Below are 23,099 nucleotides of genomic sequence, written 5' to 3'. Positions count from 1 at the left end.
GGGAATGACTGAAACTATGCTAATTTTCTCATCTAGTATTAACAACAATAAGTATTGTTCATGTTCACGGTTGCTTTATACATTATCTGGATATCTGAGAATTGGGATGTTTATATGCAATAGTTCTAAAAGTTAGCATCCAGTCACCTGGATGGTGTGTTAAAGATTTCTGAGTTCTAAGGTCTTAGATATGATCTGACATAAACATTTCATTCAAGTGCCTAATAATGCTCTTGGTCCAGGGCTAATATTTTAAGAACAACTAAAGGCCAGTGGTTCCTAGTTTACATTTGAAAATCTGAAGAACAAATTACATTGCGTGTGGTGAGGGGACGTGCTGGGGATTGGCCCAGGGCACTTCACCACTGAGATGCATCCTCAGCCCTTTATATTTTGAGAAAGGTTCTGACTGAGGTTGGCCTCAAACTTGTGGTCCTCTTGTCCCAGCCCTGAGTTACTATGATTACAGTCCACTTCCACTTTACCTGGCTTTATTACTGCATTTAAAAGCTACTTTCTTGACAGTTTTAATTTTAATTTTACCAAATAGACCTGTTTTTTCTCTTGGTACCATTCAAAAGGCAGGCCCCCCTCCCCCAAAATAATGATACAACCCAGTCTGGATGGCTGACTTGTTACATGGTCTTGGACCCTCTTTATCTGATTGGACCATAAAACTAAGGGAAACCAATTGTGCTCTTTTCAAAATATTATTACCCTTTCAATGAAAAGCATAGTTGAACACTACAATTTTTAAAATGATAAACATGAAAACATGGTAAGAAAAAGAATTTTCTGAAACTAGACCTGGCAATTGATGGATTTTCAGCCTTCAGGTTATGATCATTTTCCTTCTAAACATATAGAAATAATTTATCAAAATTACAAACCTCTTTCACATATGTTATTGATGTACTGGCAAAGGGAAAAAAACAGGCTTAGCCTACAACAAACTTTAAGTGATGCTGGCAGGTTTCCTGTTGTGATCTTTACAAAGGTAAATTGGAATCCTGAGGGTGACAGCTGACAGAGCAGAGGAGATTCTGCATATGATTATTCACATACATTCATTTTTCATTCATGTACAATTACTATAGCAGGCTATAGCATATATTAAAGAAATCCAAAATAGGAGAAAAGGCATTAGCTGTTCTGGAAGAAGTATGCTTTCAAACTGAGATATATTTTAGTAAAGAGATAGATACCAAAAACACTGTGCTAAGGGTTGAATGTCAAGGACCCAGAATTACAAATAATGTGAAATGTCTTCTTCAATTGAAAAAATTGGCTTTTTGAGTTTACATGTCAGTACCATTCCAACTTTTAAACATATATATATATATATATATATATATATATATATATATATATATATATAATTTGAAATGCACCCAGTAGGTACAAATACATGTTGAAATCTGGTGGAGCTAGTCAAATTTGCATTTGAGACTGTGTGCTGAAATTTTTAGTTTGACAAATCTAAGCCAGTAAGTATTTGCAATGCTCGGCAGCAGGAGCTGTAAGAGATATACAGCATGTGAAAAACAGGAGAGTAAACAAAGTGAGAAGGAACTGAGGGAGTGAGTAGTTCTTTACTTCCAGGAACTGGACAGGTTCTGTGGGAGAAGTGCCACCTGAGCTGAGCTGGGAGAACGACAGGATTTTGATAGAGATCAAAGTATATTTTAGGACTTAATATACCTGCCTGGTTACGATATGGAAAGTACATTCAGGAAGAGACCTGGTGATAGATGAAGTCTGAAAAGGAGGCATGGGCCATGAATAGATCCACCTTAATCTGCATAAGACATGATATCCATGTGAAGGAAGAATTCAATAGAAAGGGGAAGGAACAGGAAGATAGGAGAAAATTATTACACCGATTCAAATACTGCAGGGACAGTAGAGATAGGAATCAATTTCTAAGACATTTCAGAGGCAAGATTGAAAAGAACTTTGGTTTGAGCAGTAAATAGGTAGTAATAATGAGGAAGAGGCAAACCAACTAAGTGACTATGAGAATGGCAAAGTTTTAGGAACAATAGTTAATAAGAATTCAGGTCTTCCTGTGTGCCAGACAGTCTGAGTCACTCATCATGGCTTCTCATTTAATGCTACTAGTAATTCTGTTGTAAAGATGAAGAAACAAAGTCACAGAGACATTGCCCAGTTTACACAAGATTACACACTAATAAGTGGCATACTTGATTCAAATTTAGTCTGCATCCTTAACCACTACTCTCACTGACTTAGAGCACCAGGGAACAGCAGTTTTCTTGGAAGAGAAGCATTGACTGGTGATGACTAAAATGGAAATGGTTGTCAAGTCCAGGTGTGGCTATGGAGAAAAGTAGGCTGAGGGACAGAAGTCTGGCCTATGCTGCAATGTAAAAATTACGGTGGTCCCCCTCCCGTGCCTCCTGCACCCACTCTCCCACACAACATACTGTGCTCAGTCAGGAACTGATGTGATTTTCTGTCAAATATATTTTTTTCTTGGTTTCTAAAAGCTGCCCCAGGTTATCTCAGGTCAGTCATCCCAAACATCCTTCTGATGCTACAGGATTGGTCTTTCCATTCCTTTGTGTAGATTAGATGCTGAAGGACAGGAAATGGAAGAAAATAAAAGTCCAGTTACAAATAGGGTCCAACCTGGAGAGTTGGGCTCCAGCTTTGCTTGCAGTTTCTGCCAGATATGTGTCCCCAATATTAGCTACTTTCTGGACCACCTGTAGGATCTCTTATATTCATTGTAATTTGCACTTTTACCACTTCCATTTCTATTAAGTACTCATTCTGTGAAGGCAAAACTGGAGTCTGTAGTAAAGAACCAATAAAAACAACCGAGAAACATGCCAATAAAGACAGGCTAATCGAGAAGTGTGACAAGTAAGTGTACATAAATAAGTAGTTAGAGGCAAAAATCAGTGATGTCTTTAAAAACATGACAGGACCAAAAAACCCAAAAGGGATTCCTTTGAAAATATCAACAAGATATACAAAGACCCAAACAGGAAATTTAAAAAACACTAACAATAAAAATTCAAGACCTGCTGTCATGTATAAGTAAACAGAACCAATAAAAATATTTAAAAATACTTTTTCAACTCTAAGAGAGATACTTCTAAATACTTCAAGATAATCCTCATTTTTAGTTTACTGAGAAAAATCATTGTAGTACTCTGGAAAACTGATGACAAATTATAAAATATAGTATTAGAAATTACTGATTTATAAAGAGTCTTATTTAAAAAAATTTCCTCAATAGTTGAAGCAGATCTGCATTTCTAGATAGCCTAGAGCCTTTTAAAAGCAGTATTTGAATATGCTTTAATAACATCTAAATTATGTACTTTTTTATAGTAGTCTGTAATAGAAAAATTAAGGATATTTGTGGGCTATATTCTTCTTTGCTTTAGGTAATCTTGAAATTGTCATCTGCAAATTAATCTATAAAATGGATTGGCAAATGATCCATCACAAGGGATGCCAATCCATTTTGTAGAGAACCAAATTACTGTGGTCAGTTTGGAAATGTAAGGAACCACATTTTTCCCCAGGGGATTTGTAATAATTATTTTAATTTGTTTGTCACCTGTAGTTTCTCACACTGCTTAACATCCACATGCCAATGCCAATCCCCAGTCTGGACAGAGTAACTTCTCCAGTAGTGCTTTTTTAGAGCTCTCAAAAATTCTGGTGACATCTGACTGCAATTAAGTTCTCATTAACTGATCAAATTTGTTCCCCTGGGCTAGTTTACCTGTGTCATGAGAAGAACACTATGAAAACTTCCTTCCATTTGTTTTTTACTTTTCATTGTATGGATAGTCTACATTTATGTTAACATTTTAAAAACTGTTTTTTATATATTCAAGTATATATGAAAATTCATGTTGCATTAAGCAAATTTTAATGTTTTTATTTTTATATGCTCTTAGCTCTTAAGCACTGAACACTGTTGACAGTGAAAATTTTTTCTTAATATTTTTATTGTAACTAATAAGTGTATGAACATTTTTTCTCTTTAATTCTGCATATGCTGAACTGTGCTTTTATACACATTATAACAAGCTGTGCCTTCCTTGCCTTTTTTATGTAAATGATTTATTTTTATTATTAAGAGAAAATGTTTAAACAACATGTATCCCATTTGTTTACAATAAAAATATATTAAAAAAAGAATATTAGGGGACTTTAGAACACCAGCCATGGCCCCCTTCCTCCTGCAGGGAGAAGTCTGCATTATTACCTTTAAATAAAACCTGCCTAATATGCTTGCCTTGGTGTGCTTCTCTAGTGTTCAATCTTCAACAATAGAAGGAGCAGAACTCGTCACTGATAAACGGTGGTATCAGATTTGGAGGTCTCACCGAGATTTATGCCAAGGTAAGTAAGCTTCTCTCTCCATGCACCCCACATCTGTTTGAGGTGCATTTCTGTCTCTTTATTTTTGGAGGGCAAAATGGGCACCCCTCGGCTATTTAAATGCAGTTAGTGCAGCGGCCATTCTTAAGACTCCGGTGAAAGGTTTCCCAGCCCAGGGAAGTTTCCAATCACCTGCTCTGTAGGCATGTTGGACTGTGCTGAAGCCATTTCCTACTTTTATGTCCAGGCTCTGAGCGCAATTGCCACCAGTACAGTGTTCCTAGTCCTGATCTGCCCAGGATGCCTGGAGGTGGAAGAAAGGTTGGAACAACTGTGGGGTTCTCGGCCCAGGCTACTCTCAGGTGGACCCCAAAGGTTCCTTCTCCACACTCTGCCACCCAACAGCCCTGAGGGGTATCCAGAGTGATCAGCTGACAAATGGCACTGAGGGAAAGGGCCAATTACCTTTGCCTCCATATAGGCCACACAGTGCACAACACTCCCCCACATCCACTCCCTCCTGGATGCTCCCCTTCCCTTGCTGGTCAGACATTAGATATTCAAGCTGTAGGATTAAGGCCTGGGATGATTAGTATGAAAATGCCCAGGTTCCCTTTGTTCACATAGTTAGCCTTCACTAGCCTAGGCACTAGAGTCTCCCCATTATTGTTACTGTGCTTAAATGTGCTCACGGTGTTCTCCTTAAGCTGCAAGAGGGAGGCATTTAAAAACCCCTCCCATGAGACCCTCCAAGCAAAGGGTGTTATACGCCTAACAACCAATAGATGTCCCCCACCCTCCGGAGATTCCTTTAGTCTACAGGGCAAAAAGATAGGCAAAACGCACATGTTTTACTTTTGTCATCATTCTCATAATTAGGAGTTCATAGTGGCAGGAGGAAAGCAGTAATGCCCTTAAGTCTGAATCCTCCCAGGGTCTGTAGCACAGGGCAAACTAGGACCCTAGCACTTTGCTGAAGAAGGCCAGAAATAACTTTGGCAAAGCCAGGTAGTGAGAGATGGGTTTTTCTGGACCATAAGGAAGCTCAAAGTTAGGAAGATGTCCCTGATATTTCTAACTCAGAAGGGAGTTTCTCTCTCAACAGTGTTGCCAGGTTCACCACTAGCCTGCATACTGCTAAACTGCAAATGATCAAGAAAAGTGCCTTTCATATGTTACCATGCTTGACATCAATAATCTCTACCATGAGAGGTGAAAGACTTCAGTAATCACCTACGAAGGGAGGAAAATTGAGGGAACCCTCCCAACATAAGACAGACAAAGTAAGTTTAAGGAGGCTTTTGGAGGATCCTAATAAATATTGAGATGTTTCAAAACTTACACCAGGTATTTGACTTCACCTGGAAAATTATGCTATTAACCATCTAGATAACAGGCAGTTCCCAGAAACCATCCTAACTGGGATTCAAATAATGAGTAAGATGCCTAAAAAAACTATTATGTAGCCTTCAGGAAAGTCCTGCTATTTTCTTGGAGAGACTTAGGAAAGCAATAAGAAAACACACCACTCTGAATCCTGAATCCATAAAGAGCCACCTATTTTTAAACTATAAATTTATCATTTAGTCAGTCCCAAATATTTAGAGGAAATTACAAAAATTGGCACGTGGCCCTGATCAATCCCCAGATGATCTTCTCCAGCTTGCATCTTCCATTTTTAATAGACATCAAAAAGAAAGAAAAGGGAACATATAGGCAAGAAAAAGGACTTATTAAAGATCATTCAAACTGATAGAAACTTTTAATGCCTTGCAATAGTCCATGCAATTTGCCCATTTTAGGAGTTAAAAAGTAAACTACCTAGTTCAAAACCTTAGAATAATGAAACAGTAATTTCCCCCACCCTGTAGTTCTTAATCCATACACTTTTATCTTGGATTCCAACTTCTGATTGTTTTACTGTGTTAGATTTAAAAGATGACTTTTCCTGTCTATGCTAGACTCTGAATAGCAATTTCTGTTTGCCTTTGAGGAACCAGATACTGTATCTCAACTAACCTAGACAGTGTTGCCTCAGGATTTAGATAGCCCTCATCTGTTCCAGAAAAACCTTAGCTAAGGACTTAACAAAATTCAGAGATAAAAACTCTGTAATTGTTCTCCAGTAAGTAAATGACATCTTTTATGTGCCTCCACCTAGGAGGAATATCAAAAGGACATTGCAGAACTCCTACACTTCTTAGCTAATAGGAATTAAAATATCTCAAAAATAAAGCTTAATTATGTTATCAACAAGTTCAATACGACAGAAAATAGCCACTATAGGACAATATTCTGCCCCAGGAATATCAAGAAGGTGCCTTACTTCAAGCTCCTGTCCTCAGCTTACCTATGAAGCAAGATTTCACCTGTTTGTCATAAAGGGGAAATAAATCCTGCATAAGCAGCCATAGACAGCTCCAAAACCAATGGCATATCTCAGTGAAAAACTTAGCAAAGTAGCTTCATTGTCAAAAGTAATGGGAAATAAGGTCTCATAATTTTCTTTGACAACCAACCTGTCCTGATGAGATGGCTGAAATGCCCTAGGCACCAGATTTCTGTTAAAACCTGTTAGATTCTTCCAGATCTCAGTCAAGGCTTACATTGAAATGTAAATAAAAGAAGCCTAAAGGCTCAGTAGGAGACCAATCTCAAACCCTAGGAAAAAAAGGTAAAAAAGAGCCTTACCTAAACTCCAGCAAAAGTAAATTTTATACTGCCTTACTAAAGTAATTAATGGCCATATCATTTTTCCAGGACTCTTGTTTTTTTTTTTTTAATTCTGTATGTTTTATCTGTGCTCATGAATTCTTTGATCAGTTCTATTTTTTTATTCAACTAGAGTTTTTAAACATCTGTTACATTGCAATTGAAATTCACCTATAAAGTTACAAGACCTTTGATTTTGTGTTATTTGTATGTCATGCTGTCTGATGTCATGTTTTGTCTGTATCAAAACTGAGCGTTCCTAAAATTAAAATTAAAAATGGATCCAAATACTTTTAATTCACATGACTTAAAGGTTTGATTCAAATTGGGTAAACTTTTAAAATAACTCACAAGTCTCTAGGTGGTCAAACTAACAAAATATTGATGTTAATAAAATGTCTAATATTAATTGTGTCTAGGAATTTTCTTCAACAGGAAAGAGACAGCAAATACTATTCAGGACACATGTCTGATATCTTGGTTTTTACAGAATAAGTGAATTAGAGTTAACATGTATGGGATTATTCAAATGTGTTTGTAGAGATATCTGATTAATTTAAAAAGTTAAAATGCTAATTGTTAAATGACATCGAGTACTTTTATCTCCTTAAATTCCATGGGGTATCATGCTTAAACATTATTGGTGTTTTCATAGGTTGGTAAATAAAAAGGGTCAATAATTACTTTGGGTCCTCACTAAACTAAAGACAAGATTACTAAGAGTTTTGTCCTAACAAGTGCAATTCTATATGCAAATGGTCCCAAAAGTTTCAACTGTGTTTCAATTAGAGTACTATAAATAACAAAATATTTAATCTTATTAAAATAGAGTAATTTATCTAACTCAGAAATTTCTTACGAGTTGTTTCAGAATGTGAACAAAAAGGGGTCAACAAATAGGAAAGAGAAAATAAAAGGTTCTGGGTATGGAAATATATTTAGTAAAAGGAAAAAGGAAATGTTTCTGAGTAAGAAAGTGCTTATGTGATGAAATACATGAGGGTCTAAATAAGTGCTAAAAAAATCTGTGTGTAAGTAAAGGGCAAGTTTCAACAAGTTTGCGTGAAACTAAGTTGGTTGTATGTATGTGAGATAGCTAAACCTATTTAAGGTTTTTCCTAAGGTGAAATACTAGTGTTCTGATATAAACCAAAGCTTAATCTATATGGTAAAATGACAAGGATTTCTTAGAAACACTAATTTACTCTTAACTTTGTGTCTATTAAGTTTTATTCTTCAGAACAATTAGTCTTAAAAATTGGTGTTTATACAATTATGGTTAAACAACTCTTAGATTAGTGTACTATGTTACAGAGTCTAAATTTTTCTTTAAAAACTAAATTTGGTTAAGATAGAAGTGTCAAAGTAATTGTGAAATGGTCACTAGTTGTATATTAAATGTGTTCATATTTTTCAGGTACACAAGATTTTAAAGCAAGTAATTTATTAAGCTCTGCTATTCTCCAGATTAAACTTGTCTGTAATAGTAATCTTAAACTTATAAAGAGTAAATTTTATTGGGAATTTATTTCTATCATTTAATATTTTATTATAGGACCTGCTATCAATAGGGTATATGAAAAATTTGTTACTTGTTACACTGAGATAAAGAATTTCAAATATAAATGTATTTATAAAAGTTAGAGCCTGACTTGTTTAAAGGTTGATATTGTGAAACATGAAAACATTTTGCCACTTTGACACACAAAAGGAAAGTTTAAAATTCTCTCAGTCTTTCTTTGATTCATGGTTTAGATACAATCTTAAATTGTGTTAATTATAAAGTTTATATAGGCTCAGGAAACAGGATATGTAAACTACTTAATGTCATTTAAGAAAGAAGCGAAGATCAACATCAAAATTAGAACAATTAAGATTTGCAAAGAGCCACACCTTACCTGAGATAAGGCTCTGCCTCCCACATTACTGCATGTTAGAGTGACTCCAAAATAAGTCAGACTTCAGCTTGTTTAAAGTTATATTCAAAAGATTGGTTTTTGTGGTATAATTACTATGATCTCAATTAGGGGATATAATGTGGTTCTCAGTCAAAATTCAAGATAGCTATTATACAAGCTAAATGTATTTTTACTCTTCCTAATTTCATTTTGTAAAACTGTTACCTGTTAATGTTTTGCAGAAGTAGCTGCTTCGAGAACACACAACCTAGGTAACTTGTGATAATAAACCATCACCTATAGAACAGATAGTGGTAACTTCCAAAACTAATGCAAACCCCAGTTAGATAAAAGGGTAAATAGTTGTAAAGTTATAGACATTGAAGTTAAAGCCCAGTACTCTTACTTTATGACTGGTGAGACTGGCTTGCTGGATGATTAAGATCAAACTTAGAGATTGGAGTTAAATACAGAAGGCAAGATAGACCAGTATTTGGATCTTTTGCCCTCAGTCAGCCTGAACCCATGACCAAGAGAACTTCTCCAAGGAGCGCTGCAACTCTGGGTCACACAAACTCCTGATCAAGAAGATTGTTGAGACTGGAGGATGAGAAATCACTCAGTGCATCTGCTGCAGAGGAGGGTAATGGAAAAAGGGAGACATCCCTTGATGCTTCCTAAGGAAGCCACCTGATCAAGGAGACCCTGCCTAACCAATGGCACTGGTGGAGCTAAGAAGCTGCTCGTAAGTTCTCTATGAGTGGCCCTGTGGGAACTCAGCTGACTCTTTAACAAGACAGAAAACAGGTCAATTTGACCAGCTAGATCTTAGACACCCAGCAAAACAGTTAAAACCAAAGTATAGTCATTCTTGGGCATTTAAAAGAAATAATAGTTAAATGTAACTTAAGATGTACACTTGTATTAACCCACTAGAATAAAGATTGGAAGCTACAAATGAAAGAGATTCTTCAACAAATGTGCCTGATAACTATCAAAAGAAACTGCCAGAGTCAGAAGTATTTAGTTTAAGGCCTGCAGGCCTTCTTAAACTACACAGGTAGAATTAATCTATGTTTGCTCATATGATTATCTAGCCTATGTAACAGAAGTATAGAGATCGCTAATAAACACAGGTTATACCAATAAAGGGATATTTTACGAAATCAGATGACATTAAGTAGCTTAACTATATTTTCCGGGGACATCTAGGACATTAAGAGTTAAATGTTGTGTTTACATTCCTGATAAACTGGACAATGTTAAAGTCCCCAAATAAAGGCCTTGTCCTCTCCAGCCTTTGCTAGGCCTATTCATGAGAACAATTTCTCAGTTCTTCCACCTCCTGGTGAGAGACTGACTTCTGTCATTTTCATGATACTCTGTGGCATGTTTCAGATGCTGCAACATTTATCTTGTACTAATTTCATTTCAGTACTCATGTCTTTTTGTTTTCTATCATAGAAGCAACCACCCCCACGTGGTTGTAAAATCTGGTTGCTCTTCCACAACCAGACTTCTGCCTTGGACCCCTCAATTGACCCAATTTTTAATCAAAGGAACTTCAAACTGCTTGCCCCTAACTACTGCCTTTCAGCTTCGAAGCAATCAGAACAATTGGCACCCCCTTTCATTTCCTTAACAAGCAGTTACAAGTTCCTAAATTAAAGGGGGGTATGAAGCCAGAATTAAGGACAGGTAGTTAGTGTAGAAATAGGGAATTGGGTCAATTCAAGGAAATGAATTCATGAAGCCATCTTCCTCTGGAAGTTGGAGATTGTTCCTGGAAAATGGAATGTCAAGGAGCTCCAGAGCCCATTGATTACCAAATTTACCTGCCTTTATCAACGACTGCAAGCATGGAGCTGCTAATTAATGCCCCCTGACCCATTGCCTGCCTGAATCACCTTGGCCCTCCCCCTTCCCATGGCTTTTCACTTAATGCAACACCAGTCCTAGTCATGTAGGCAGGAAGGAGAGATAAGGCGGGGAGAGAGAACTGGAGAACAAAAGAGAATTTCACCTATAAAAGATGTAGGGTGCACTCACTTCTTGGTACTTTAGAACAGCAGCCCTGGCCCCCTTCTTCCTGCAGGGAGAAGTCTGTATTATTACCTTTAAATAAAACCTGCTTAATATGCTTGCCTTGGCATGCTTCTCTAGTGTTCAATCTTCAACATTAGAAGGAGCAGAGCTCATCACTGGTAAACGGCAGTATCAATAGGATTCTATTATACATCTCTTTAACTCATCATAATTTATTTAAGCATCTATCCATTTGTATTATTTGATTTGCTGGTTATTTCAATTATTTTCAGCATAATTTCTGTGCTATACTCATAGGTTTAAGGAAAACATAACTAGTTATTTCATTCTGCCTTTATTTCAACTTTTTTCCCTATGATTTCAGCCATTTGTATTTCTTATTAAAATTAAATGTCCTGTTCATTCCTCTTGCCCATGTTTCCATTGGGAAATGTTCAAAATTTATCTGCATAATCTTAAAAATAAAAAAAATTAATACAATGTTTTTAATGAAAAAAAAGAATATTAGGGAAATTGTGATTAGTTATGTGATTAAAGTATGTAAAGTGAAATTGTAAGTAAAATAACTTGTATACAAATTATGGGTACAAGAAAGACATTCTGAAGGGTGCAAAGCTTTTTCCACTACTGATCCTCGAATTTGGTATAAATAAAATTTCTATATGTGTGATAAACAAAAGAGAAAATGTTTGAAAGACAACTATAATTATCCAAAAACTCTCTAGTAAAATTTCATTATTTTTCACAAGTAGGCAATATATGAAAACATATATCACTTTTTCCTTTTAGCATTCCATTGTGTAAGAATTGACTTAGAATCCCATGTCAATTGAAATTAAGTAAATGTAATGTCCAAGTAACATTTTTATAAGAGTAAATTAAGCTATATTTAGACAATAAACATTAATAAAAGAAAACATTCTAAACAGCATTTTTAAAACTCTGAAACCACTTAGATGTTCACAGCTTTTTTCCTCCCTAACAGAAATCTGAAATGGAAAGTCACCAGTCCATAGCATTCAGATGGCTCTACTTTCTAGGTGAGCATATTGTTATTTCAAAAGATTGGCCCTGATTTTTCCTACAGAAAAAACACACCAACATGATATATTTATTGTATTAATAGGAGTTGGGTTTCTCTAAATACCTGGAACCATAATTAACATTTAAAAATCTAATATTTTGAAGGCTAATTGGTGAGGAGCTCAAACAACAAATAAATAAATTTGTAGCACCTTTGTGAGGATAGTCACAATTTTTCATGGATCAAAAATGTAGTGTAATACAAATATAGAACAAGGCAATGAAGGCATTGCTTGTGGAAACTGAGACATAATAAACTACTTTATGTTTTACTAAATTTATGGTAAAAATGGAAGAAAACCTGGCAAAAATTCTTCAGGAATCACATCACTGTGGAACTACCTGCAGATACAACAAAGAAATAAATTTGTGTAGTATAGTTTGGAACAGTGATTCAATAAAACAAAACAAAACATTTTCTTTTGCTAAAAAAAAAAAAATCAGTAGGCACCATTCCCATGGCACTAAACCTATGCATAAAGCAGGAATTTTGCAAGCTAGATAAAAAAATTAGAAAGTGTCCATTTGTCTTATCCAGTGAGTACAATGAAGACTCGGCTCTCAAATAAAGTTTTCAGGTCTTTATTTTTATGGGAGATCTTCTGAGCCAAGTGCCTGGTTCTTCCTCCTCCTCCACTGCCAGCATCTTCTTCTTCTTCCTCTCACTGCGCAGCTCTCTCTCTCCTTCTTTTCTCTCGTGCAGCTGCTGCCTCTCTCTTCTTCCTCTCTCATCGTGCCGCTGCTGTCTCTCTTCTTCTTCTCTCGTCGTGCTGCCACTGTCTGCCTGCTTCTTCTCTCATCAAGCAGCTGCTAACTGCCCTGCCTTCACCAAGCAAAGTATGCAGCTTTATGGGATGTAACAGCCAATCACCTTAACGGGTCAGGCGTTTGGCTCGTGGAGACTTAATGGTGGGCAATGAGGACATGTACTGATCACGAGCTAAGCATGGACGCAGAGGAGATCAGTCAGCCAATAGAAAGCACTTCCTTAAAATTGTTTTTATTTGTGGTTGGGCTTCTCTTGTCATCTTAGGGTGAAGCCAGCCACCACTGCAGGCCCTACAGGGCAGCAGCCTCCAGCATCCATTGAAGATTAGGTTAAATGTAATCCTTAACTACAAAGTAACAGAAACCCACTTGAAATGTGAATAAATAGCTGATTCAAACCAGGCATCAAATGGCAGGGATTATGAAAAGATTAAAAAGTGAACTTTATAAAAAATATTTCTTCAATTTTCAAATACTGAAATTAGGCTCAGTTACAAATTTAGATTTTCAATTGATATCAATCTTCCCTCTGTTGTGTGGAGAAACAGTCTTTTATGGAAGAAAATTCAACAACTCCAGTTAGCTGTAACTGTGAAGAAATGGAACTGGCTCCAAAATCCACAATAGACATCACTGACACTCCATCATAGGTTAATTCTCTATTAAAATACAAGAAGCTGGTTCAAGGATGTGACAATTCCTGAAAGTAAAATGTGTGAGCAAGGATAGCTGAAAAGGACATTTGAGAATGCTTCCCTCTACCTGTTTCTTGATGAGAACAGGTTTGCAGAAGCTGAGAGTTGCCTGGGGCCACTGAACTCATTGAAGGTAGAACAGTGATGGGCATTCCAATTTCATTTCCCCAAGGCCTAGTTGTAATTAACTACTCATTCAAAACTGTTAGGTAAATAAACAACAATAAAAATTATAGGATAAAGGCTGGGGTTATATCTCAGTTGTAGAGCACTTACCTAACCTGTGTGAGGCACTGGGTTTGAATCTCAGTACCACATGTAAATATGTAAAATAGAGGTCAATTAATTATTTTTTTTAACTGTAGGATAAAAGAGAATATATGAAATGCAAGATTCTTATAGACAAACTAAAATAAGTCAACAGCAAGAATTTTAACTAATTTTTTTTTCAGGTATATAATTTTTTTTTTCTTTTGATTCATTGTGCACAAATGGAGTACAACTATCATTTCTCTGGTTGTACATGAAGTATAATCATACCATTTGTGTATTTATACATTTATATAGGTAATGATGCTTGTTTCATTCTATTATCTTTCCTTCCCCTTCTCCCTCCCCATCCCTATTTCCATCTAAACAATTCATACTTCTTCCATTCTTCCCTTACATCCCACGTCCCTATAATATATCATCAACAACTTATCAGAGAAATCATTTGGCCTTTAACTTTTTGGAATTGGCTTATTTCACTTAACATGATATTCTCCAACTCCATCCATTTACCTGTAAATGTCATAATTTTATTCTTCATTATGGATGAATAATATTCCACTGTATATATGTACCACAGTTTATCCATTTATTTATTGAAGGGCATTTAGGTTGGTTCCACAATCTACCTACTGTTAATTAAGTTGTTATAAACATTGATGTGGTTTCCTCACTGTAGTATGCTGATTTTAAGTCCTTTGGGTATAAGCCAAGGAGAGGGATAGCTGGGTCAAATGATAGTTGCATTTCAAGATTTCTAAGGAATCTCCATACTGCTTTCCAGAGTGGCTGCACCAATTTGTAACCCCACCAGCAACATATGAGTGCACCTATTTACCCACATCCTCGCCAACATCTATTGTTGATTGTTTTCTTGATAATACACATTGTAATTGGGGTGAGATGAAATCATAGGGTAGTTTTGATTTCCATTCTCTTATTAATAGAGTTGTTAAACAGTTTTTGATATATCTGTTGATTACTTTTAGATCCTTTTCTGTGACGTGTCTCTTCAATTCCTTAGTCCATTTATTGATTGGGTCATTTGTATTCTTGGTGTAAAGTTTTTTGACTTCTTTGTAGATTCTGGAGATTAGTGGTCTATCAGAAGTGTGTGTGCAAAGATTTTCTTCCACTCTATAGGCTCTCTCTTCACATTGTTGATCATTTCCTTTCCTGAGAAAAAACTTTTAGTTTGAATCTATCCCAATTATTGGTACCTGCTTTTATCTCTTGTGCTTTGGGAGTCATGTTAAGAAAATCTGGTCCTAAGAAGATATGATGAAGATTTGGACCTGCATTTTCTTCTATTAGATGCAGGGTCTCTGGTCTAATTCCTAGGTCCTTAATCCATTTTGAGTTCAGTTTTGTGCAGGGTGAGAGATAGGGTTTTACTTACATTTTGCTGCATATGGATTTTCAGTTTTCCCAGCACTATTTGTTGAAGAAGTTATCTTTTCTCCATTGTATGTTTTTAGTACCTTGGTCTAGTATTTATGTGGGTTTGTCTTTGTGTTTTCTATTCGGTAACATTGATCTACCTGCCTATTTTGATGCCAACACAATGCCTTTTTTGTAGTATATTGAAAGGGTCTGGTGATACTCCCTGCTTCATTCTTCCTGCTAATGATTTCCTTAGATATTCTGGGTATTTTATTCCTCCAAATGAATTTCATGATTGCTTTCTTTATTTCTGTGAGGAATATCATTGTGATTTTAATTAAAATAGCATTAAATTTGTATAGCACTTTTGGTAGTATGGCCAATTTTGCAATATTATCTTTGCCTCTCCACAAACATGGGAGATCTTTTCATCTTCTATGGTTTGTTCTAATTTCTTTCTTTAGTGTTCTGTAATTCTCATTGTAGAGGTCCTTCACATCTTTTGTTAGATAGATTCCCAACTATTTTTTTGAGGTTATTTTGAATGGGGTAGTTTTTCTAATTTCTCTCTCAGAGGATTCATCACTTATGAAAAAAATGCATTAGATTCATGTGTGTTGATTTTATATCATGCTACATTACTGAATTCATTTATGAGTTCTAAAAGTTTCTGGTGGAATTTTTCTGCTTATCTAAATATAGTCATGTCACATGTCATCAAATAGTGATAATTTGGGTTCTTCTTTCCCTATTCATATCCCTTTAACTTCTTTGGCCTGTCTAATTGTTCTGGCTAGAGTTTCAAGGATGATGTTGAATAGAAGTGGTGAAAGAGGGCATCCCTGCCTTTTTCCAGTTTTTAGGGGGAATGCTTTCACTTTTTCTCCATTTAGAAAAATGTTGATCATGGACTTATCATATATATTCTTTACAATGTTGAGGTATGTTCCTACTATCCCTATTTTTTCTAGTGTTTGGAGCATGAAGGTGTGTTATATTTTATCAAGTGATTTTTCTTCATCTATTGAGATAATTTTGTGAATCTTTAAGCCTGTTGATGTATTGAATTACATTTGTAGATTTCTGGATGTTGAACCAAATTTGCATCCCTGGGATAAAATCTACTTGATTATGGTGCACTACCTTTTTAATATAATTTTGTGCATGATTTGCTAAAATTTTGTTAAGAATTTTTGCATCTATGTTTATTAGAGCTAATGGTCTGAAGTTTTCTTTCCTTGATGTGTCTTTGTCAGGCTTTGGTTTGAGGGTAATATTAGCTTCTTAGAATGAGTTTGGAATGTTTTCCTTCTCTTTTATTTTATAAAATACTATGAGGAATATTGGAATGAGTTCTTCTTTGAAGGTATTGTAGAACTCAGAAAAGAATACATCTGGTCCTATACTATTCTTTGTTGGTAGGCTTTTGATCACTTCTATTTAATTGCTTGAAATTGATCTATTTAAATTGTGTATGTCCTCCAGATTCAGTTTGGGTAGATCATATCTCTAGAAACATGTATATGTCTTTGATATTTTCAAATTTGTTGCAGTATATATTTTCAAAGTAGTTTCTATAATTATGTTTTGCATTTCAGTAGTGTCTGTTGTGATATTTCCTTTTACATCATGAATTTTAGTAATGTGAGTTTTCTCTCTTCTTTTCTTCATAGTGTGGCTAAAAGTTTATCAATTATGTTTATTTTGTCAAAGAACCAACTTTTTGTTTTGTCAATTTTTGTATTGTTTCTTTTGTTTCAATTTCATTGATTTCAGCTCTGATTTTAATTACTTCCTGTCTTCTACTAATTTTGGTGTTGATCTGTTCTTTTTCTTGGGCTTTAAGTTGTAAAGTTTGGTCATTTAATTGTTGAGTTTTCCTTTTTTTATTGAATGTGCTCCATACAATGATTTTTTCTCTTAGGACTGCTTTCATAGTGTCCCAGAGATTTTGAAATGTTGTATCATTGTTCTCATTTACCTTTAAGAATTTTTTAATCTCCCCCCAAATGACGTCTGTTATCCATGCATCATACAACAGTGTATTGTTTAGTCTCCAGGTGTCGGAGTAGTTTCTATTTTTTTACTTTGTCATTGATTTCTAATTTAATTCCATTTTTTTTCTGATAGAGTGCAAGGTACCATCTCTTTTTGTATTTGCTAAGAGTAGCTTTGTGGCATAACTTATGGTCTATTTTAGAGAAGGATCTATATGCTGCTGAGAAGAAAGTGTATTCACTCATTGATGGATGGAATATTATATATACTTCTATTAAGTCTAAGTTATTGTTTGTGTTATTGATTTCTAGGGTTTCTTTGTTCAATTTTTGTTTGGAAGATCTGCTCAATGGTGAACAGTTTTGTGTTGAAGTCACCTAGTATTGTTGTGTTTGGTCTATTTGCTTCCTGGAATTGAGAAGAATTTGTTTAATGTACATGGATGCACATGTACATAAATATTTATGATTGTTATGTCTTGTTGATGTATACTTCCCTTAAGCAGTATGAAATGTTCTCCTGTATCCCTTCTGACTTACTTTGTCTTGAAGTCTGCTTTATCTGATAAGGATGGCGACCTCCGCTTTCTTACCAGTCTATGTGCATGATAAGCTTTTCCCCATCCTTTCACCTTTAGTCTGTGGATGTCTTTTTCTATGAGATGAGTCTCTTGAAGAAAACATATTGTCTATGTCTTTTGATTGATGCATTTAGGTTATTAACATTCAGGGTTATTATTGACATATGACTTGTATTCCCAGTCATTTTGATTTATCTTTGACTTATAACTTGACTTGATTTCTCCTTTATTCGGCTATTCCTTTAGGGTAGTTCCTCCCTTTGCTGACTTACATCGTTGTTTTTCATATCTTTGTCATGGAATATTTTTGCTGAAAATGCTCTGTAGCACAGGCTTTCTATTTGTAAATTCTATTAGCTTTTGTTCATCATAGAATTTTATTTAATCATCAAATTTGAATGTTAGTTTGGCTGGAGTTAAGATTCTTCATTGGTATCCATTTTCTTTCAGAGCTTGACACATGTTGCTCCATGCATTTCTTGCTTTTAGGATTGGGCTAAAAAATATGCTGACATTCATATTGATTTCTCCCTGTATGTAATGTTATGCTTTCCTCTTACAGCCTTTAAAATTGTCTTTATTTTTTGTGTTAGGTATTTTCATTATAATGTACCTTGGTGTGGATCTGTTGTAATTTTGTACATTTGGTGTCTTTTAAGCCTGTTATATTTGATTTTCCATTTCTTTCCTCAGATTTGGAAAATTTTCTGGTATTATTTCATTGAATAGGTTATTCATTCCTTTGGTATATGTCTCTGTGCCTTCTTCAATCCCAATAATTTTAAATTTGATCTTCTCATGATATCCCATATATTTTTGAGGTTCCAGTCATAATTCTTTACCATCTTCTCTGTTTGAACAACTTTGTTTGCAAGATTAAATATTTTTTCTTCTTTTTCTGAGGTTCTGTCTTTCAAGTGACCTTGCCTGTTGGTTATGCATTACATTGATTTTTTAATTTGGTTTATTGCTTCTTTCACTTCAAGGATTTTTGTTTGGATTATTTTCAGAATCCGTTTTTTTTTTTTTTTATTGAAATAATCTTTTTCTTCCTGCATTTACTCTTTTAACATTTATTTGTGTAATCATTTATTGCCTGCATTTTTTCTTTTATCTTATTTTCACTTCTAGGATCATTTTTATTATAAACATTCTGAACTCCCTTTCTGACATTTCTTCTTTCATTTTGTCATTGGGTTCTATTAATATAGAATCTAGGTTTGTTTTGGACATTTTATTCCCTTGTTTTCTCATACTATTTATGTATCTTCTGCTCTAACAGTGCAAATTTGAGGTATTGCTGTTCTCCCCATAGACTTATAGTGTCCCGAAGATTTTCAGTACCTCACCTTGAAGTGAGAGATCAAAATTAGCGATGCACCAATCAATATGTATTCTTAAGCCAAATAGTTCCTATTAAGATATTAACCTTGTTGTCTTAATAAACAGAGATTATGAGTTCAAATTATTATTTATAGCAAAACCAGTAGGTTTGCAATAAGGACCCAATTTTTACTGGTGCACAAAGGGGATGGGGAAGGGTGTAGACTATAATGTTAATAGATAAGAAGTGAGTCTATAGAGATACTGTGTTGTAGAAATATTAAAATCAGAATTAAAAGAAGTAGGTGGTTAGCATGAGAAAAGGAGAAAAATCTCCAAGGAAACAGATATATAAGAGGAAAACAGAATGAGAAAAATAATAATAAAAGAAAAAAAGTAGAAATATAATAGTTACAATAGAAATAATCTTAATAATACTACTAAATGAAAAAGAATTTAGCAATAAAATTATACTGTATTGTTCAAATCTTCTTTTTTTCAGTAGCTTGATTCTTGAGAGGAACTTGATAATTCAGTGTCCCAAAAAGGGTACTATTCCACTACCTCCAGGTCAGAAATAATCAATTTTTGTGGGAAAAGGTAGCCCCCATGTTGATAGATGGTCATTCACAGTGGGGGCACTGGAGATGGTGGGTCTGATGGCATGGGCCTTGGCTTGGTGCTGTAGATTTATGATGTCAAAAATTTAATATACATTTAAAATTAGATACTGATTGGAAATATTCAAGTGACCAAAAATCTAATTTTTGGTTTTTGTTTTCTTCTAAAAATACTTTAAATACACTCTAGATCCATGTACTACAAATGAAAAGATAATTTTTTTAATAGATCAAAATGCTCTATGCAGGAACAACTGTAGAAATGGAAGAATAACACTCAAAGCACTGTCTCATGCTGTGTGTGTGTTCTTAAAATAAGTAATTTAGTCAGAAAATAGGTTCCAAAGAGCAGCAAACCCATCACCTTCTTTTAATGTTTGCTTGATCAATGTTAAAGTGCTATGGTTGATTTTTTTTAGAATTATAAAACCTGAATGCCATTCTCACTACAGAGGTCTCTGGGAATTGAAGGATTCATAGTAACCCAGGTACCTCTAAGGATTCTGGGCAGTATTATGTAGTGTTCTTCCCATGCATCCTTCACCACGGAGATATGTGGAAGATGTAGGCCCCCAAAGACCATGAATGTTCTAGCATAGTGCTATGTTGGTGCAGCCCACACAAAAGTGGCCCCTTGGAGCTCTGAGACCCCAGGAATTCTCAATATTGTAGTTCACTCTAAGGTAGTACTAACATCAGAGGTCTAGAGAACAGCAGGTCATTGATAATTCAGAGTAGTACAGTCCATCATAAGTAGAACTCACCATCAACACTCCCAAGATCAGAATACTTCAAGCCTGCCTCTATACCCCTGAAGAGTCTGGATAGTGCAATACAAAACTTATATATGTAGCCCTCAATAGGTATTTGTCTAAGAGCTATAAACCCTGAGGTATTCTAGCCTTCTGCCTACAGAGCCCTCACCGTAGAGGCCTCTGTGAGTGGTAGGTCACACAGGCACCTGGGCCCCTCCAAGAATCTTGGATAGTGTAGTTTATGTTAAAAGAAGATAAGAATAATCTTGTGGGAAAAACTGTAAAAAGAAAACATAGAAGAACACCTTTAAAAATTGCTTGAGGGAATGGTTTCTTTTCTGTGACACAAAAATGACAGGGGAAAAAAGAGAAACAGGCAAGTGAAATTTCATTAAACCAAAACATGCACTGCAAATTAAAGTATGACATAGAAAAGATTCAACTGACAGAATAGGAGAAGTTACTTGATCATCACCTGAGAAGAGAAAAGTGTCCAAAATACATGAGTAATCCACAGAACTCTCTAAGAATAAATAACCTATTTATAACCAGTAAATGAAATGGGGGTCATGGAACTGGCTTGTAATTCCATGGTCTTGAGAGGCTGAGGTAGAAGAATTCAAGGTTCAAGGCCACAATTAGCAACTTAGTAAGAATGTAAGCAACCTGGTGAGACCCTGTAAAAACATGTAAGCATCAAGGGATGTGTCTGAATGGTTATGTGTCATGGGATAAATCCCTGAAACAAAAACAAACAGACAAAAAAAAAGTAAAGTATGCAAATGGAAATTCTCCAAAGAAGATGTACAAATTGTCCACAGGCACTGACAGATCCTCATTATCAACTAATCATCAAGGAAATAAAAATAAAAACAATACTCAATAAACACATCAATTTGATTAATGAATTTCATATTATATTATTATATTATTATTATATCCATGATTTTGACAGCTATAATTTGTCAAGAATAAACAGTAAGAAAACCAGCATGATCTATTACCACACACATTACAATGTCAACTATCAACAAAAGAGAAAAAAAGAACTGCTACGAAAGCTACGGAGAAACTGTCATGATCATATATTGCTGGTGGGAATGTAAAATAATACTATAATAATGGAAACCACCATGGAATTTGCTCCCAAAATTATTAGGAGAATGTCCATATATTACCATCACCCCTCTTCAGGTTATATATCCAAATGATTTGAAATCAGGATCTCTAGGATGGGCCACCACTTGCATGCTCAAAACAACATCCTGCACAGAAAAGCCAAGGTACAGAAAGACTTCATATCCATGAGAGGTGGTTAAGTAATGCAGTATAATATTTGTCCTTTAAAAATAATTGCATTCTTGCATTTGTAACAATATTAAGAATTCTGGAATTATGTTAACTGTAAGACAATTACTGTATAATAGCACTTACTTGGGGTAGTTAAAAAGTCTAATTCATGAAAATATCCCAGTGACTTGGGAGGCTAAAGTAGAAGGATCACAAGCTTGAGGCCAGCCTCAACAACTTAGCAAGTAACTAAGAACTGAGTCAGACCCTGTCTCTAAAGAAAATGCAAAAGATGGTTGTGGATGTGGCTCAGTGGTTAAAGTATCAGATTTCAGATTTAATCACTGGTTAAAAAATCAGAGAAACAAATATTAGCATGTTGATTTTGAAGAAATGGAGATGAAGTGGGGTTCAGCTCTTCAATGGATATTCAATTTTACTTATAGAAGATTAATAACTTCCAAATATTTGCTGTATAAAGATAAACTTAGTTTACAATTATGTAATGTGCACTTATAAATGTTTTCACATTATAGATATGCTACTTAGTGTGCTTAATACTATGGAAGGAAGAGAGGGAATGAAGGAAGGACGGAGGATGTAGAGAGAGGAGGAGGAGAAAGAGTAGGAGAAAATGGTAAAGGCAGGCAAAGGAGGACCAGCCCCATGGTGTTCCTCCTACACATTCATGATCCCTGCTCACAGTGACCCTTTCCTTGCTTGAATACTCTGCTATTTCTCCATGAAATTTATTAACTGTATCTTAGTACTTTTGTTTCATAAGTGAATTCCCAAAAGACAGGAGACTTCAAGTTTGAACAAAACACACACTTGTAACCTGCATGTATCCTGTATCCAACCACCTCATGCACATTGAGTAGTTTTAATTCCCATCAGTGGAGATGTCCACTGAGCCAAGGAAATATGGAATATGAGAGAGAGTCAGGTAGATTGTAACTGTGTCCTACCTACATTTAAGTACACAGAGAGAGGATGCTGAAGCCCAGGAATGCCACACTTTTTGTCCTAACTAGAACTGGATTTAAGTGCAGAAAGAAGGCAGTTTATTCTTTATCAGGACCAAGGGACCCTGTCTTCTTTTATGTTACTCATGGAACTTCACTGTGTTAGCCCACCTCTTCAGTTGAGGATGTGTAGGTAAAGGGAAACCAGGAAAATCTAAAGTCATTCTCCTTTCAATTCTAAATTATTGGCAAACAAACAGGAGAAATTGTTAACAGTTATGGAAGTGGAGTGAAAACTATCATCTTGGTTTTGTGTAACATCATCACTGCTCTGGTATAATATGC

The sequence above is a fragment of the Sciurus vulgaris genome (genome assembly GCF_902686455.1).
Source record: "Sciurus vulgaris genome assembly, contig: HiC_scaffold_629_arrow_ctg1, whole genome shotgun sequence".
Lineage (NCBI taxonomy): Eukaryota > Metazoa > Chordata > Mammalia > Rodentia > Sciuridae > Sciurus > Sciurus vulgaris.
The sequence above is the reverse complement of the archived record's forward strand: the minus strand, read 5'-3'. Positions refer to the sequence as shown.